The 20,953-nt window shown below is 34.4% G+C and overlaps 1 protein-coding gene and 1 pseudogene across 5 annotated transcripts in view; both read right to left on the bottom strand.

The window, feature by feature from the left end:
• The window catches only part of Gpc5 (glypican 5), a 1,453,028-nt gene that overhangs the window by 450,903 nt on the left and 981,172 nt on the right, over nucleotides 1-20,953 (bottom strand). The window lies entirely within an intron of this gene.
• Nucleotides 1-20,953, bottom strand: part of LOC101724579 (E3 ubiquitin-protein ligase TRIM8 pseudogene) — a 47,064-nt pseudogene that overhangs the window by 10,106 nt on the left and 16,005 nt on the right. The gene's annotated exons all lie outside the window — the stretch shown is intronic.

Raw genomic sequence — 20,953 nt, 5'->3', positions numbered from 1 at the left:
TGCACTTGATTTCCTGTAAGAATTTTACTACAGGAATTATTTCTAGAAAGTTTACAATTTTAACACTTACTATATAAATTTGTCTTGTATATTCTCATCTTACAGATTTCATTTTTGAATATTGATTTTAATGGTTAAAAGTTAAGCAGAGTTTTTGTAAGCAGCCAATATAACTTCTGTGAATATATGACTTTAATCTCTGCTATTTTTATAAATTTCATTTTAGGCTATAAATTTCAAATTTAGGTTATCTATGAAATAAAAATTTTAACTCTAATGTTCATTTTCATGTTTCTGAGTAATATTTCTGGAGGTTAAATTGAAGTAAATAAACCAGTGAAAGTGAGTACAAGCTCACTATGATACGATTTCTAACATAATAATATATATTCATTTTTGTTAACCCTTAATCATTTATTTAATGTAAGCATACACAGGAAAGGTTATTGTACGGTATGTCTGGGAGATATAAAGATTGTCATCCTTTTATTTGAAAGCTTACAGTTTTATAGAGAAAGAGAAAATTACGTTATTTATTTTTTCCTTAAATTTTCTCAAAAGAATATGGTTTAGAAAGCTAGGTAAAAAGAAGTTAGCAAACAAAATAGATGGATTTAAAAATTAAGACCAGAAACTGCAGAATTATTAGAGGAAAACAGAGTCAAAACTACATTACACTGATTTGGGCAATAAGTTTTTTATTTTACCCCCAAAGCATAGGAAATGATTGCAAAAGTAGACAAATGAGGTTACATCAAACTAAACAGATTCTGCACAATAAAAGAAACAATTAGCAGTATAAAGAAACAACCTAATTATTGGAAAGATAAGAGATACTTCTGTTAAGGGAGTTAACATCCAAAAAATACAAAGATCTCCAACAATTTAATAGGAAGAAAAAAACCCTCAGAATTGGGGAAGAGACTTGAAAAACAGTCATATAATTGGCCAAAAATGTTAAATATTACTAATTTTTAAGACGCTGCAAATTAAATCCACAAGGAGATACATCATATCACAGTAACTATAATGGCTGTGATCACAAGGATGAAAAATAACAAGTGTTGGCAAGGATGTGGAGAAAAGGTAGCCCTTGTGTACCCTGATGGAAATACAAATTATTATACTCATTATGGAAAATGCTAAGAGCTTCCCAAACAACTAAAATAGAATTACCACATGACCCAGTAATCTCCTGAATATTTACCTAAGTTTTGAAACCAGTCTGCCAAAGAGATGTCTGTACTCCCATGTTCATTGCAATACTATTTATAGCACCCAAGCTATGGAATCAATGTTAGTCACCATTATGAGAAGAGTGGATAAAGAAGATGTAATGTCACATACAAACATACACAACTGAGTATTATTCAGCTTTTAAATAGAAGAAAATTCTATCATTTGTAACAGAATGGATGAGACTAAACATTAAGCTAAGTCAAAAAAAAAACAAAACAAAAAAAACCAAGCGTAAAAAGGCAAATACCACGTGTTCTTATAAGAGGAATCTAAGACAATGGAATTCACAGAAACAAAGAGCAAAATGGTGTCTTAGGGTCTGGAGTTGGGGGATGAGTATAAAATTTCCATTAAAATAGGAGGGATAAGGTTTTCTTTCTTGAGATACATTTCAATAGCACAAGAACTATAGTTGATAGTTTTTACACTGCAGAATTATGCAAAAATGATAGCTATTTGAGATTATGAAATTATTCAGCTTGGTTTAATTACTCTATATTATATTCATCAATCATATTACTTTGTACCCCATAAATATATACAGTTATAAATTGTCAGTTTACAATTTAAAAATAAGAAATAGTGGCAAATATGTAAATTATTGGCCAACCAAAGGTCTACTGTACAGCTCTGTCATGGGGACTCCATTTTGGAAATAAAAATGCTTCATTATTTTACATTATTTCATGAATCAAATTACAAGTGCCTCTTGGAATCAAAGGTAACAGCTTCTATCCCTAAACATAACTAAGATTTCACCACACATTAAAAAAAATAGTTTCCATAGGTCCCTTCCAAGAAATGATATTTTTAAATTTAAAAAATTATTTTAATACAAGTAGATATTTTAATATACCATAAAAATTTCAGAAAACATTTTATTTGTTAAGCATACACAATATTGAAATGAAAAAAGGAAACATGAATCTGTCATCATCTTTTTGTTTTAAAACTTGTTTAATTAACCAAGTTATAGAAAATATATTCCCAAATTCTTACTAGCAGAATAAAACAAATAACTGTAATGCAAAATAAAATGCTCACTATCTTAGGAAGCATATATTTGAATCCTTTGAAGAATTCAAGAGCCTGACAGACAGTTTCCCATACAAGCAGAAAGGGAGATTCATGGCTGTCATGGGGTTAAAGATTAGATTTTTAAAAAGATTATAATTTGAGTAGAAGGAACTTTAATGACAATGAAACAGCCTGAGCAGAAGAGTCGACCTTAGGAAAGGAAGTAGATTAGTGTTAGATGATATGAATTAGTACAAATTATGGGATATAAGGGTTTTTGGTTAACAAGTGAAATAGTAAGTGCTATAAGTATAGACAGAATAAGTTCTCCTTTTTTGTTTTTGATATTGATATTGCAATTGTTGCTAAGTACTCCTAATGATATGGATCATGGAGGTCTCTAGACTCTTCAGAGCAATATAGTTTTGTCAAATACATCTTGGCCTTCGATATTAACTAACATCAGTTCTGCTTTATGTTCTGTCTCAGTGTTCAGAATCTCAGTGATAGTGCTAAGATTGGTTCATCAATAGTTCCTCCATTCCATCCCTTTTTAAAAAGCAGACTCTGTAGAGAAGCCAATTTATAAAGAGAAAGGGTAAGCCATCACCTATCCCACAGGCCAGGAATAACTGCAAATTTGTATAATATTTTTCCTGAACTAAAAACCGTACTTGACCACAAACTGAATTATGAAAGTCTATAGAAAGCCAGCCAAGAATAATTTGATTAATGTGATTTTTATTTACCTCTCTATCCTCAGCCTCAGGTAATCTTGACATATGTGTACTATAAAATCAATAAAGTTTGTAAGAGAAAGAAATAAACGTGGAACCAAATTGTGAAGCATATTGAATATGGATTGCCAGGATCAAATCTGTAGAGATTTTTGAGTGATGGTTTGATTGACTATAAGTCTAATGTAGAAAGATTAATCCAGTAGAATTGTGAAACACAGACTAAAGAAGTAAAAATGAGAGCAGGAAATTAGTGGCTACTGAAAGAGTACTTTTAGAAGATAAAGAGGACCTGACTCAGGATGGAAAAGTGAAGGGGAAACAGATTGCAGTAGTGAATCAGCTAGATTTAGCAATTATGCCCATATGTGGTGAAGAAGCAAAAGATAACCTCAAGCTTTTGAGGTTACAGAATTGCAATCATTGTAGTATCATTCACAGAAAGAGGAAGAAACATTTCTATTGATGAAATGATAATTTTAGGTTGGGTTACATAGATTTCAAGGAAGATTTGATACACAGTGGTACCTTGTCTCACAAATGATTTTGTTTGTGAACAATTTCATTAATAAACAAGCATTTGGCAAAATTTTGTTTTTGTTTGAGAACCTTGCATAAGGTAATGAACACAACTGCAGTCATCTTTCCCACAAGAACAAGAACATGGCCATCTTTTCCAGAATTGTAGAATGAATTAAGTTTGTGAATGGAGACTATATTTAGGTTGCAATATTTAACAGATCACTGAAAATTGGGAAATTATATTGGAGTAAAAACATAGGTGTGATAAGCAGACACAAGCGTGCATGATTATAATTTCAACTACTTGTAAGGCTGAGGCTGGAGGATAACAAGTTTGAGGTTAGCCCAGAAAAACTTCATGATACTGTCTCAAAATAAAAATGAAAAGGGCTAAGGATATATCTCAATGGTAGAGCACTTGCCTGGCATAGCTTCACTCTCCAATATTCCAATAAATATATAGAAATATTAAACATATATATTAAAAAGAACTGTAATAAAGAATATTGCACTATACATCTGGAAACAAAGAAGAGATTGGATAAAAGATAGGTATTGAATAAGTATTCAAAGGTGTCTTTGTATTATTTTTGTTTAGGATCAAAAGAGTGGAATTGTTTTAGAAAATAAATTATTCTTAGGCTGTGATATTTAAACATTTCTCATCAGGCCCTTTTAGGACGGTGGAGAAAAATTTGCCAGACTGAAATATGGTGATGATCTAACATGGGTCATCAAGACACACATCCCACACTTGGGACTGTAAGAATTACTGTGGACTGTTTTAATAGTTAGACCTTTAATCCATTTTGATTTTAGTTTAGTACATGGTGAGAGATATAGGTCTAGTTTTAACCTTTGGCAAGTTGAAACCCAATTTTTCCAGCACAATTTATTAAAGAGGCTATCTTTTCTTCATTAAACCAGCTGGAACAGAGGTTAGGTAGAACCCTTGAAGACATCGGTGTAGGAAAAGATTTTATGAACAAAACCTCAGTTGCCCGTGAACTAGTACAAACAATCAACAAGTGGGATCTCTTCTTATTAAAAAGCTTCTGTACAGCAAGAGAAACCACCAGCAGAGTGAAGAGACAACCCACAATGTGGGAAAAAAATTTTCACCTGTTGTTTCTCAGACAAAGATCTACTATCTAGAATCTATAAAGAACTTTAAAAAATCAGAATCCCAAATTTAAAGACCCAATCCAAAAATGGGCATCTGAAATGAACAGATGTTTCTCAGACAAAGAAGTAGAAATAGCAAATAAACATGAAAAATGTTGAACATCACTGGTCATTCAAGAGATGCAAATGAAAACATTGCTGAGATTCCACCTCACCCCCGAGAGAAAGACTGGTATCATGCAATCAACCAATAACAAATGCTGGTGGGGCTGTGGGGAAAAAGGAACCCTGCTCCACTGCTGAGAGGAGTAAAGACTGGTGCAACCACTGTGGAAATCAGTATGGAGATACCTCAAAGAACTAGGACTGGAAGTCACATTTGACCCAGCTATTCCCCTGCTGGGGATCTTCCCCAAAGAATTCAAAGAATCATCCACAGCGATATATGTGCACCCATGTTCATAGCAGCACAGTTTGTAATAGCTAAAGCTTGGAAGCAGCCCAACTGCCCATCAACTGGAGACTGGATAAAGAAAATGTGGGTTTTTTCTTTAATAAAATGGAGTATTACTCAGCCATAAAGAATGAGAAATTAGAGACATTTATAGCTAAATGGAAGCACATTGAGGCAATACTCTTAAGTGAAATAAATAGGACACACATGTGTAAATACTGAATAGTTTCTCTGGTGTGAGAAACTGAAAGTGTAAATAAGGACTAAAAGGTATAATAGATAATGTGAAATAGGAAGAAAAGGGGCAGAGGGGAAGGGGAAGTGGGAGGGGTAGAGGAAAGGAAAGAAGGGAATGGAATTAATATGAGAAAATGAAAAAATGGAAACAAAGTCTTTGTAAATAGGGAGGGATGGAGGGGTTGAAAGGAGTGGAGGGGAAGGGGGAAAAATAAGAACCAAGAGAGACTATGTAAAGTACAAATTTCCAAAATTTTTGATGATGATGTCATTATATTGTACACCTAAAATGTACCAATACATTGTATTGTATACCTAAAATGTACCAATAAAATATTTTTTAAAAAGAATTACAGAGGACTTCTCAGGAAGAAAGTGTAGGGAAATGTGTACACAACTAAGAAAAGAAAAGCAACAACCACTGACCTAGATTTTTATATCCAGGAAAATTTGCCTTCAAAATTGAAAGCAAAATGAAAACACTAAGAAAAACAATGCCAAAAGGAAGTCATTAGAGGTAAGTGCTTTGGTATTTCTTACATGTATGTCATAGACTCCAATATATACTACAAAAGGAAGATAAATGTTAAAAAACAAATAAAAGTTAAATAAAATGTTTGTATTTCTCTTTTTAATTAATGAAGAATTTAAATGTTTACAGTTATAATGGAGAAAATTTCTGGGACATCATATCATATGCATTAGGGAAATGAATGACTACTCTACCATGAAGTACAAAAAGAAACAAATTGAAAATGGTCTATTACCGAGAAAAAACCTATACTACATGTGAACCGTTATACTGTTATTTTAAGGTGGAGTTATATTAGTTAAAATTTTATATTGGAACATGTAAACTTTTATAACATGAAATATTTTGAAAAAGAGATGTATAAATGATGTGTATTGTATGTCTTAGTCAGATGGGCTGCTCTAAAAATGTACCAAATGCTAAATGGATTATGAAAATCAGAAATTTAATTTTCACAGGAGACTGGAATTCTGAAATTAGTATCTGTGGTCAGTGTCCTCTTCTAGATTACAGGCACCCAACTTGTCATTCAATTCTGACATCGTAGAAAGAGCTAAAAGAACTCTCTGGAGTCTTTTTTTATAAGAGCACTAATCCCATTCTTGGGGGCTTCACCTTCATGATCTAATTACGTCCTGAAGATTTCACATTCTAATACCATCACGTTGTGGAAGATTTCAGATATGAGTTAGAGGTGGGGAATACATTCAGTCCCTAATAGTATGTACACACACACACACACACACACACACACACACACACACACACAGAAAAAAAAGGCAGAACACTTTTTAATGGGCTTTCATTTGCCTCTTAAATACAGCAATATGTTATCTACAGTTAGATGACTGAATCTTCTGAGGTCCCAAACCGAATTTACACTTGATGGGGAAGGCCACATCCCCAGGGATGGGAAGCTCACTGCACGGAGGAACACACAGATATTCCGAAAACCTCATGTTACATAATTATTCTTAAAAGCTATCTGACAAGATAGTAGGGAAGGAAAAACGCCTCAGCTACATAAATTCCTTTGAGTATCAACAAAAGTCATTTGAATGAAAGGCAGTAACAAAGTGAAAATACTAATGTCAAGGAAAATAAATTGTCACATTAAAATGGGGAAAAAGGCTTTGCAGCATCAAACTATAGACCTCCATAGAAGTTTCCCACAGACCATGAGTTAAGGATAAGAATTAGGTCTAGAATTTAAAAAATACTTGAAAATTGCTTTCTGAGATTGAAAAACAAAAGTAACCATTTATCTAGGAAACAGATGTGTGAAAGTGTAACAACTGCTATGCTAAAACATACCTGGCTCTTTCTGCTCTCTAGAATTTGGTGCATAGTTCTAATCCCTGAAACAGAAAAGCCCACACATTCTTTCAAATAACAAATTCATGTGTAGAAATATACTAATTTTTATTGAATTTTGTATAATTCTTTCCTTGGATGAAGTCATAAGAGCAGTTTTCTTGCTTCTAAAACCCACCCTCTTTTATCATCTTTAAGGAGCTTAATTTTGATATTTAGCCTACATCTTGCCAGACATGACCTTTGGAGAGATAGGCAATGTGTCTCGGGCTCTGTCGGTGCCTAAAGGAGTTGGTAGTGGCATCATGAGAAAGAAAGCCAGAAGAAAACTGGCCACTTTTCATCATGGAAGTCTTTATAAAAGGTCATGAATAAATGCTGTATCAGTTATGAAAGTAAAAAATAGAATATATATTATTCATATAAGGCGTAGTAAGCCAGAAGATGAATGTCATAACTCTAACAGCAAATGAATGCATCTGTAGTGTAACATTTCAACTAAAAACTAGAGACTTGGGAATATTCTGTTATACTTAAGGTGGAAAATAAGGATGTAAACAAATTCTTAAAGTATTCAGCATAATAAGGTGAAGACGAAATAAAGATGAAATATACAAAGTTAGGTTTTGGTCCAATACAAAATTTTAAATCATTTTTCATTTTAAGGAAATTACTCTGAGAAATTTATTATTGTAGCCTATTACTCACAATAGTATAATTTGTCCTCACAGTTGAAATGTGCCTTAATGGACAATAATATCTCATTACTGGTAAAAAGTTGTGACTAATAGAATTGTGATGCAGCTCTTTTACGTGCAAAATTAGTATTTACAGTGGCAAAAGTAGGAACTATAAATATGTATCAGAGAATTAATAACATTAATATAAAATGTAATTGTTTTCCTATGTTTAATAAATATATCAAGAACTCTGTTAATGAGCAGATCTCTCCAAATGTGATTTGTGATGCCTCTCAAGCAATGCAAGGAGGCCAGTAATCTTGCTTAGACAGAGTAAATAAAAAAGCCAGAAAAGTACACTGAGGAAAATAAATGAATATTAACTTCCTGTATGTTTGTATAACTTTGTCTCTAGATTTTGAAGTAAAGTTATAACAATTTAAATCTAATTCAAACATTAAAATCTAACTCTAATATTAACAATAAAATTAATCTATACCTTGATAACACGAGAAGTTGAACCAAAGCCCTACCTCTTTGCCAAGCCTCTGTTGAAAACAGACACTACTAATATGCAAAGTTTTAAAATGGAAACATCCTGTTGAGTATATATGTATATTTGACAAACAGTATTTAGCTTCTCAAAAATTGCTTCTTTCCTCTTGCTGACCACACACACACACACACACACATGTTTGCATAAAAAGTCAATAAATTTACCTGTGAGTACAGAGAATCCCAGAAACAGAAGGAAATCTAAGTAAACATCCTGCCGTGGGTCATACATATGAATGTCTGCAAGGACTCCATGCAGGGGGTGAAGTGCACCAGGTGTGTGAATTCTCTTGACCATAGCCCAAAAAAAGGCAGCTGCTCCTTAGCTACAGCTGATCACATCATGAAGAAAGGTGGGACACACAGATGTGTCCCTTACACTCATGCCGGTTCATGTTTATCTTAGTAGAGACCAGGTTATATATTTTCAAAAAAATCCCTGAGTGGATCCATAGTTGCAGACTAAACAAAACATGCCCACCAGCTGCATGTTTTTATAGGCTAGTCATTCACCACCTTCAGTCCAAACTGTTCATTGCCTCATTTAACTCTCTTTCCTAATAGAAATCTTCTGGGACTAATACTAGTTGCATTATCTTAATTAGATAAAATCTCTCATACAAAAAATATGTCTTCAGTTTCTACCAATTTTATCCTGACTTCCAAACAAACTAATGCATTATACTTTTATTTTTGATTTGCATTGTATGTTATTATTATTTTAAATTCTCCCTCATGGCATGTATGTCATTTAAGCAAATTCCCTAAATAAAGATAAAACTCGAGTCAAATTGTGAAATAGTGATAAGATGATTTGGTTCCTACTTGTAATAATATAACATTTATGTCAACTTTATCTGACAAAGAGGTCGAAGTTACTAGTAATAAATTTTCTAGATTACAGAATTTTACCTTTGAAAAACCAATTTGCGTAGTTCATACTTTTTAATGTACTTTCTTAAATGTATTGCCTCCATAAACTCAAGATGAAAATCACTTTACATTTTGTAAATTATGAGAATAATCATGATGGCTGTAGTAATATCAGTTTTATTATGTGTATAATACATCGATGGCCTCAGAGACTGATTTTTCTTTAAAGTCAATGGCTCCAAAAAGATTTGGCATTTGAGTAGATGTGTTTATTAATTAGGATGCTCTGTTCCATATTTTTTCTACTAGTAGTAAGCAGGGTGGCTAATGGGCTGAAACATTCCCTCTGTTATCTCTCATTTTGTTTTTTGGTACCTATTTTCTGTGACCTGGAGGTAGTAGGAACAGAACGTTTATTAGAACAATACCTAGAGTGGAGGGAGTAGATTGTTAAGAGGGCTAGAATAGTTTGAGACAGGAGGCTTTATTTCCATTATTGATGGTGCAGTTTTGAAGGGAATCACCCAAGTTATTTGGTGCGAAAGATGTGTGTCTGCCCTTTCTCTTCATCACGTTAACTCAAACATATGAAGAGGAATGTTTTAGTGAAAACAGGACACATTTTGGTTGGGGATAGTTTTGAGATCTCATCCCTCCAAAGAGGGTGACCTTGGGCAAGTCACCTCATTTCACTAAATCTGTTTCCTCAGCTACAGATAAGGATACTCTTCTCTTGCAAGACCAACACAATTTGTGATATAAATGTAGGCATATATTTGGTGCATCCAGCACACACTTGGCACTTAGTTGCCATGAAATAAATATTGGTTTTATTTGCCGATATTACTGACCATATATATTATGAACATCGTGAGAAAAAGAAATGCAGTGTCTGACAGCTTCCTGACACTCACAGCTAGACTGTCCTGTTTTACTGTTGAAGTAAATAACTTCATAGAACATCAGCATCAGATCAGGTCCCTCCATGAACATGGTGGAACAAGATGATACAATATGACTCCATAATCATTTCTAAATAGAGGCCAAAACATTATTATTATGCACTTCTATGAGCCCACCACTGAGGTAGAAGGATCACAAGTTCAAGCTCAGCCTGGGCAACTTAGTGACTTAGTGAAACCCTGTCTAAAAATTTTTTAAAAGGCTGGAAATGTCACACAGTGCAAAGGCCCTGTTTTGATCCCCAGTACTGCAAATAACAATTTGTACTACTACTAATAATAATAATGATTAGACTGAAAAATCTTCCTAACCTGGCTAATCTGAAAGATTGTACTTCTTTATAAATCACAGTTTGATTTCATTACAGATGCCTCCTTTCTTGATAAGGTTAATAAATTACCCAATGATACAAGTGTTTGTGCTTCCTGTCAGTATCCAAACCAGAGCAAAGATATGCATCCCTAATACTCCTCCAAATTATCAATGGGCACACAAATCTAACACCCTCTTCCTGAGATGATTCATGGTTCCTCATGGTGTGTGTTCTTTCTCAGTGGAATAAGCAACTTATTCAATGCATTCAATTGCAGGTAAACTCCTGATAGTCTGTGGCTAGAAAGAATACCAGGAAAAGTTCAAAGTGGAGCTGACATTTTGTCACATGACTTTTCTAGTCATGTGGTCCCAGCTACCATGTGAGCCCAGAATCACTTCACTAAAGAGAGGATAGGTTTTGAGTTAAATAATATAAACTTAGTTACCACAGGAAAAGGTAAGTTATTGTGTATAATTTTCCTAAGTCAAAATATTGAAATTAAAAATCTATTTCCTTATACATATAACTGAATTAAAGATCAAAATAATTAATATACTTCCTTTTATTTTCAACTACACAAGCAATGTGTTAACAAAATGAAAAAATGTCAATTACTTTACACTTTTAAGATGGGAATTTTAAAATAAAGTTCAGGAGTTTTAAAAACATTTTACATTTTTAAAATCTAACAGGAAGAAAATAAAATAGTCTTTAAGAAGGAAATTGCATATGATTAATTTTAGTTTTAGTAATTTAATACTTATTACCATCAATAGATATGAAAAAACAACTAGAGAAATATGAGTCTTTTTTTTTCTTGGTACCAGGGGATTGAACTCAGGCTCTTGTGCTTCCAAGTCAGGCCCAGCGCCACTGAGCTAAATCCCTGGCCCAGAAATATGAGTCTTAATCATGATTATAAAGTTGACTGGATTACAGAAGATTTAGCATTTTAGGTAAGCACAGTTCTGGGTGTGTCTGTGGGGCGTTTTCAGAGGTTACTGGCCTGCAAGCCAACAAATTGAGGGAGAGAACCACCCTGACTGTGTGTGGCCATCCCACAAAGCCTGCTGCCCAGATGGAATGAAAGGGGAAGAAAGAGCAAGTCTGCCTCCATTGGAAAGCTACATTCTGCTTCAACCAGGGGCAACCTAGGCTACTGCCATCCCCCGCGGACATCAGACTCTAGAGTACTCAACCTTGACTGCAAGGAGCGTCCATGCCTTTGGTCTTGGGCTGTGATGCATCCTTGATCACTCTTGTTCTGCAGCTTCCAGCTTCCTGGACTGAGAAACCACTAAATCCTGTCTCTCCAGCACACAGATTCCCATCAAGGACTATCCTGCCCCTCATGTTATAACTTTAAAAAATAAATCCACTTGCATGAATTTCTGTTACCTTTCTCTGGAAAACCCTACCTAATACAAGGAACAAATTCTTAACTAAAAAACATAGGTTGAATTGGGGCAAAAATTTTAATCAGGGAAATAATAATATATCAAGGGTATACTGATTATCTGCTCGCTAGACACTATTCCCCATCCCCATGTAGAGTATCTGAATTAATCTTTAAAACATCTTTGAGTTAACAGTTGTAATTATCTTCTTTTTACTGGTAAGGAAATCCAAGCTTAAATAAGTTCAGAAATAGTTGAGCAGAAATAGTTTTATGGCAGATCTGGAATTCAAATCCATAAAATCAAATTTCAGAGCCACATATTTAATAATTGTATCTGACCTTCTAAAGGTTCTAATTTTTTTTCTAGGAACTATGTATATAATAATATGAGATCAAAAGCCTTCAGAAAAACCATTTCTGTTGAAGTAATACTAAAACTTCTCCAGAACCCCAGGAGTGATGCATGGGCTGGTATGCACACTTCTGCCTCATTGCCTGTAACCTCACTAAGGAGATTTACAACTGAGATAATTATAGGCTAAGCTACATAGCACCTTCACTGAGATGGAAGGCTAGGACATGTGAGTTGTCATTCTGACTCTATTTCTTACTGGACAAGTCAAATAACTAACACTTCCACAGTGGTGAGCAAGTTTGAAGTTAAGTTCAAAAAAGAGCAATAGGCCAATACCAAACACTTGGAGACTCTGTTTTCAATAATTATTGTGTTACCTGTAGTGAGATATTTTTCTAACATGGTATAGAATTATGGGCCAGAACAACAAGTTAGAAGTAAATATGGAAACTAATGGGACATATTTAGTAGTAGTAAATACACATTTTCTTAAACATATAAAGTCAGTGTGATGAAACGGGATTGTGTTTATATTTGGAAATGATTGTTTGCTGTCACTATATGCAGCAGGTGTAATATCATACCTTTCAAAGCAGCAGGAAATTTACTTCTCCATTTTATGATTAAAATGCACTTTTTGAAGGATTTTAAAGAGCTGTACATTTGTGTTTGACACTATTTGTATATTAAAAGCAAACCTTCTGTAAAATAATTTACTTTTCTGAGATAAGATTCAAAGAAAGTAACAGAACCACTTGTGACTTATAGAATATACCTTTTTACCATATTGTTATACCTCAAGGTTTGGTCTCATCTAAGAGTTAATTTACAATACACTGATCATGTCTAAGAATTAGTATTTTCTGACCTTAGGAAACCAGAAAAAGATGGTAAGAGCTCATTGGCTCTCTATATAGGTAACAAGTTTAGTTTTGAAAAAGGTTAGAGCCACGGTGGCAGAAAATAATACTGTATCAGGCCGGGGATTTAGCTCAATGGTTCTGCCGCCTTCCTCAAAAGCGCAAGGACCTGAGTTCAATCCCCAGTACCAAAAAAAAAAAAAAAAAAACCAAGAACATAACATTGCCTGAAGTTCACATTTAGCAAACTCCTCACAGCTAGTTTAAAATGTTTCTAGGGGTCTACACCTTTTTACAGCTTTCCTCGATTTTTCACAGATCATGATTTTTCTCCTATGTCAAACTAAGAATTTAAAGGGAACCATGACTTATTAGATTTGCAAAGCTTTAAATAGGCTCAGTTTAATTTGATGAAGCAGCAGAAGTAGTTACACTGATGGATATTCTAAGGTTCATTACACCGCCCTGGCTAGAAATAGGATTGTTTTATGAGGTATAGCCTCTTCCATAGACTACTCTGTCTACTAATGCTTAAGTGAGTTACTTGGGCAGGATTTTATAGGTGCCTAAATGAAATAGTTTGTTTTATCCTCTTTCATCTGAAAAGAAATGTGTGTATACACATACATTCCTATATATGATATGCCTACAAACAGTACTATACTATATAAAGTAAACTGTCAAGTGAATGTACAACAGCCAAATTCTAACATTATTACTGTTGCCATAATAGCTGAGATATACTGAAATATATGTAGATAGACCTTTTATTCATAATTAAATGGCAAGGAGGAAGTTACCTTCAGGGTACTTTACCATTCTTAAATGAAGACAAGATGATTTACTCCTAAAATGACAGTAGGAAAAGGAGAGGCTATGTTGGAGAGTTTTCATATCTTTCCTACAGATAAAATATTTTTGTTTTATTCATCCTATAACACAGCCAACCTGGAGTCAGCATGTTATTTTCTACATTTTTACATTACAGGCCAGCGGATATCAGACCTTACATGAAATTTGCCTTGGGAATGTTTTCAAACTCAAAGGTGATGAAGGGTCAAAGAATTCTGGCATCACTAACTACAAAGCTAGCAACGTAGTGGACTGTTTTATGAACACCATTTCAACCCTAGACATCAGCACTGCATGATTCCACCTACGTCTTTCTGATCATAAACAACTGCTTAGAGGTAAGAGATGATAGCAAGCATTTGAGATGAAGATGTAGCTCCTTCACATTTACTGTGCTGTACCCACTTGCTACCACTGGTTCCCTTTGCCTGGATGAATTCAGTGTTATTTGTGAAGCCACTTTCCTTCCCTCTGACCTCAACACTCACATGCTGGGATTTCACTTTGTGGGACTTTTTTTTTTTAAAAAAAGATAGGTGACATGTGATGCCTTTTGTACTGCTGACATATTTATGTTTCAGAAAAATGTTATAAGACTGTCAGTTGATGATATAAGTGGTGGAAGTGTAATTTCCTTCTCATGCTGTGTTTTAATAGAACTGACTGCAATAATTTGAGTCTGAAAAACAAGTTTTTGTCCAATATAAGAGGAAAATACAAACAAAACTTATAAGAACAAATGAGTTTTCTGCTTGTGATGTCACATCCTGGGTCTCCAAGTGAATTTCAGAATCTTGCAGCAGGAAGATGACACTGATTACAAGCTGGGACAAATGCCACATTTGCATAATAATCCTTTCTTGTACAAATCACTGCCCCATTTCCTGTGAGACTTGGCCAAGTTGCCAATTAGTTCTAGTTATGAACCAATCAGATAGCAACTGAAGGAACCTGTAGCGGAGATAGATAGATAGATAGATAGATAGATAGATAGATAGATAGATAGATAGATGATAACAGTTTGTATATATACCTTAATATGGTAATCTTTGTAAAAATATTTAATTAAAATATTTCATTCTTGAAACTATTTTGTAACTCCTAAACTGGAAAAATGTCCTTAATTAACTAAATTGCATAGTAGTAAAGCTGATGAACATTTAGCACTTTAAAATTTCAAATGCTCTCTAAGTATCTAATTTTCTTCTCTGGAGAACTGCATTTACATCCTGATTGTTGCATTCGTACGGCTATTATTGGTGTTTCTGCAGTTATGCTTCATAATCTCAAAGACTTTTTTCCTGGCAATCTTTTAAACCAAAAAAAAGTTGAAGTTAAAATATGATTTATTACTTATAGTTAAGTCTTGAGTTGTTAATTGAGATATCTTTCTAATGAACTTAACAGACAGACTTTATTGAAATGATTAAATAAAAGGGGATTCATGACAACTAATAGAATATTAATAAAATATTTCATTGACTAAAAGTCTACCAATAATTGACTTCTAAATTTCCTCCATTAGGTTTCTTTTCCCTTTATCAGACTCATAATTTCGAAGAATACAAAAAGATTTAATATGCCTGTGCACTAGCCAAAATAAAGATCATGTAACCTGTCTTAATCTTTGGATCTATGCAAATTAAATAATAAAGCACTAAATAATAAATGCACTATTTATTATGTGATTCAATTATGCAACATTCATGCTAGAGGCAGAAGTATTGAAGACCTTCTTTCCTGTGACTTGAAAGGCTACTAGATCAAATAATCTACCATTTAGTTTTAAAAACAGTCATTTCATGAGCTTGTACTTAGAATATTTCTGCTTTATGAGGTGAATTTTAGTTCTCTAATATACCATAGTAATGTCTACATAAGATACTAACTTAAACATCCTTTACATTAAAAAGAAAAAAACCCCTATTAAATGTTCCCTCTGAGAAATAAAATGGCAGATGAAGAGGCTGTGAGAACAATATGCATCATATATATTAAGATTAGATTGCCCTTTCCATGGCCAGTGAACTGAACATACTTGTCTACTATTTTGTAATTATGCAAATATTCTCCACATAGTATGATTTCTTAAAATGTGCATGTTGCATTGACTGATACACAATAACCACAGGCACAATTTTCTTGTATGAGCGTTTTGTCAACATTTTTACTTGAAATTTTAATTTGTGTCCATCATATACTGGAGTCCTGTGTATATAACCTCATTGAAGGAGACTTTGAAAAATATATTTAAACTTATCAAAACTTTGCTTTTCTCATTGTGACCAGTTACATGGTAATAAAAGTATAAAATGCAGTAATCCTTGTACCCATTCCTTAGATAAATGAGACAACTTAGATCCCCATTCATATTCTAGAGCAGACGTGAAATGAATTTTTCATATCCATTTGTTCATTCAACATTATAGAAGGTAGGACACATGCAGTCAGTGCCAATGCAGGAAACCTGGGCCAGAGAGTACAATTTAATTTGCAAAATTAGAAGTAACTGGTGTTTGGCACACCCCAGACCTCATGTGGTATTGTATAAAACTGTCATAATGAGTAAGAGACTCTACAAAGTTTGGAATAAACACTCAGATCAGAGATTGATAGTTTATTTTCTCACTAGCTTTATGTTGGAGGAAAAATACTACTTTTTCATTAAAACAGCCAATTATTTCAGTAAGAATGGAGTTTACTATATTCTGTAACTCAGTGTCAGAGGAAATTTTCTGTGGATTGAAATGAGATAAAACCTCAAAGGTAGAGACCTCAGCTATGTTCACATTGTAAAGAGCCTCAGGAGCGCCCAGACCTGCCTCCATAACCCTGCAGACCTTACTCCTCTCATCTTCCTGAGCAGGGGGAAGAGGGAAAAAGCAATTGGAGGCATTCTCAGGAGCATAATATTCTTGCTGAGAGAGTATTTCAGGTGGAGAGGGTTGCTTGTCTCCCTGAGGCCAAGCTAAGTGAAGAGGTGCAACAAAGGAATTGCAGGGTGCTGAAAATATCCAACAATACTTTGTTTACCTGCTGAAGGTGTTTATGCAGCAGGCTTCCTAATCTCTGCACTCTGCCAAGCTGCAAAGAGAAAATGAGTTGGACTGTAATGGCAGGCTGGGAGTGTGGCTTACCAGCAAAGCATGACAAAAGCTTGGCTTGGGACGGGTGAGTGACTTCTCAGCTGGCAAAGATGACACTGTTGATAGTAACCAGGATTCAGCCACCTTCTAGCATGAGCAGTGGCTGTTGACTGGGGTAGGGCCTACCTGACAGGACAAGCAGGACAAGCAGCAGCAAAGAAAGAAACCAGCAAGCCAGACAGAATCTGTCCAGTCATGCAAGTGTGACCTATGAGAAAGACAACACTTGGGGAAACACAGAGAAGAGCTACCAGTGCTAATCACAGTACTGGCTTCTACCCCTTCTCTCTAATCACTCCTTCTCTCCCTAGCAGTGAAAAAACTAAAACCACAGAGAAGGGGAAGAGCACTGAAAGAAAAGAGCAGGGCTCTTTCATGTTTCAGCACTCTTGGGCTCGGCCCAGGCCTGCATGGAAGAGCACAAGAACATGAGCACCAACTCAGCAGGGACCTTGGCTAACCTGACCAAAGCAAACCTGGCCTTGACTAGAAAATCACAGGATCTGTTTTATGTAATATCAATGGATGGGAACATATTTAAAGTTAATGACTGCAGAAATGAATGAGTCATGCCTAAATCCCAACAAAGTGAATTGGTTCTGTAAGCAATCTATGGCCAGTTACTTAATATCACTAAGGTGGAGTGATCTCATTTTAAAAAGTGAGACACTAGTATCCCATATTTATACATTTATTATAGAAACATCTGTTAACCCTCTATCATGAGGCTGGTATTGTTCTTCTAGCACAAGACAAACACCTATGATTAGAGACAGGCAGGTCTTTGTAGGACACAGCACTGCAGAAAGTTAGAGACCTTCAGTAAAGACATTTGGGAGGTCAAAACAAAGTAAAAGCACTACCAGCATTTGCTTCTAGTGAACTACATGACAGAAACTATATCATGTACTTGGGGAAAAAATATACCAGAGAGAAACCACCAACAGAATGAAGAGACAACTTACAATGTGGGAAAAAAATTTTACTAGCTGTTCCTCAGACGAAGGTCTACTATCTAGAATCTATAAAGAACTCAAAAAAATCAGACTTCCCAAATATAAAGACCCAATTCAAAAATGGGCATCTGAAATGAACAGACATTTCTCAGGCAAAGAAATAAAAGCAGCAAATAAACATACGAAAAAATGTTGAATATCACTCGTCATTCTAGAGATGCATATGAAGACAATACTGAGATTCCACCTCATCCCAGAAAGAATGGCTGCTATCAAGAAATCAACCAATAACAAATGCTGGCGGGGGTGTGGAGAGAAAGGAGCCCTTCTCCATTGTTGGTGGGAGTGCAAACCGGTACATCCACTGTGGAAATCAATATGGAGATACCTCAAAGAACTAGGATTAGAAGTCCCATTTGATCCAGCTATTCCCCTGCTGAGTATCTTCCCAAAAGAATTAAAAGAACCATACCACAGCGATATATGCTCACCCATGTTTATAGTGGCACAGTTTGTAATAGCTAAAACTTGGAAACAGCCCAAGTGGCCATCAACTGGAGACTGGATAAAGAAGATGTGTTTTTTTTAATGAAATGAAGTACTACTTAGCCATAAAAAATGAGAAATTAGAGACATTTATAGCTAAATGGATGCACATTGAGGCGATTCTCTTAAGTGAAATAAATAGGACACACATGTGTAAATACCGAATATTTTCTCTGGTGTGAGAAACTGAAAGTGTAAATAAGGATCAAAATGTATAATTGATATTGTAAAATAGGAAGAAAAGGTCTAAAGGGCTAGGGGAACTGGGAGGGGTGGGGAAAAGAAAAGAAGGGAAAAGAAAAAATATGAAAAAATGGAAAAATGGAAACAAAATCATTGTAAATAGGGAAGGGAGGGGGTGAAGGGAGGACAGAGAAATGGGGTAAAAATAAGAACCAAGGTACATCATATAAAGATACAAGATCCCAATGATGAATGTAACTGTATCATATACCTACAATGTACCAATAAACTTAATGAAAAAAGTGTATTGCAACACTTCAAGTACTTACAATCTAGAAATTAAAACATACACAGATAATTATATTTAATCACAGTGAACACAACTCAGGAGTTAAAGTTGTCCTTTCGCATGTCATAAAAACTCAGTAAAAGAGGTCTCATTACACTCAGGTTTATGGATGATAAAATTAGGCCACAGTGTTAAGAAAAGCTATATAATTTCAAATTAAGGTCTCCGTGGGTTGAAAGTTCATTTTATTTTGAATACGTCATTAATCATAACTTCAAAAACAGTGCATCACATATGAAGTTTATAACCTAGAACTTAGTCAAAACCTGGAAATAACATGATAAAGACTTTACTCATATAAGTTATTAACATAAGCTAAGAGTATTTGAAAAAAATAACAATTCCAAACTCTTTTCATGATACAATGATGAGCGGACAAGATTTTTTATAGTATATATTCTTTGTTTACCTATCAAGCTAAATGGATGCACATTGAGGCCATACTCTTAAGTGAAATAAATAGAACACACATGTGTAAATACCGAATAGTTTCTCTGGTGTGAGAAACTGAAAGTGTAAATAAGGATCAAAATGTATAATAGATAATGTGAAATAGGAAGAAAAGGTCTAAAGGGGAAGGGGAACTGGAAGGGGTAGGGGAAAGGAAAGAAAGGAAATAAAGAAAACAGAACCTCCTCTATATAATTACTTCACCACCATTATGTTTAGTTGGAGATTAAGCCCCATTCCTTAGTTTCATAAATATATTCCCAAGAACAGTCATATTCCTCTGTAATTATCCATTGTCCCAGGGTAGACCCATCCAAAATCTTCATTGGAATTAGCAAGAAAGTGATATATTTCTTTTGGTTGCTTGTTTATATGCAAGGATGATTTAAGCCTAGAAACCTGGTGGCTATATTTTTCAATTTAAATGAGATATCCCTGAGAGAAAGGGATTAGAGAGAAAAGGGGACAGGTGTGTGTGGGGCCGGAATGTGACAGAATAAATATCTGGCAGATATGGACCGCTAAATCATTAGAAATAAAAATTATGTTCACATCCTTCAGAATATTTTTAAACATTTAAATCTTATTTCACAGGTAAACATATTCAGACATATGCATGCATCCATATGTACACACATACACACGTCTGCAAACATTAGAATTAGTTTACAATAAGAAAAATGTCACATTTAAATTACATTTGAATAGCAGTCAAAATCATTGTAAGTTTTTTTCAAAAACTTTAAAAATGCCTACTGATTCATAGAATGAAGAAGATGGTAGAATCTTGAAAGAACTGGGTCTTGAGCCATTTGGTGAAAGTTTTCTCTGAGCTTAATGATTCATTAATCACAGGATATAGTCATTATCATTAAGTTACAATAAAATAGCACATGACTGTGACTAAGAAATTTGTGTAAGGACATAAGGATTTTTTCAAAAATTAGTGTACTTTTCCTAGGCTAGCACATTTTAGCATTTTGTGCAGTTCTGACACAAAGTTACTGCTCATAAATACTTGCACTATGAATTCTAAAGATGGGTAGTGGAACAACTGCAAAAGGAAATTATTAGTGAACTTTTCTAGTTATAATTTGTGTATTATTACAAAGATAATTAATTTGTTCCTTTGCTTCTACATCATTTAGCATTTCAACTCTTGTACCTCATGTATCCAGTGATTCAAAGCCTACCTAATCCAGCCAACAATCCTCAGTACGGGTGCTAATTTATATACAATTCAATAAACACTCACTGAACACTGGAGTAAGCTTGTCCCTTTCCTCAGGGACT

Source organism: Heterocephalus glaber, unplaced genomic scaffold, assembly GCF_053883595.1.
Source record: "Heterocephalus glaber isolate CG9 unplaced genomic scaffold, H.glaber_assembly_v1.0 deba00001577, whole genome shotgun sequence".
In the NCBI taxonomy this organism is placed as follows: Eukaryota; Metazoa; Chordata; class Mammalia; order Rodentia; family Bathyergidae; genus Heterocephalus; species Heterocephalus glaber.
Note: the sequence above shows the minus strand (reverse complement) of the source record. Positions and strands in the feature narration are given on the sequence as shown.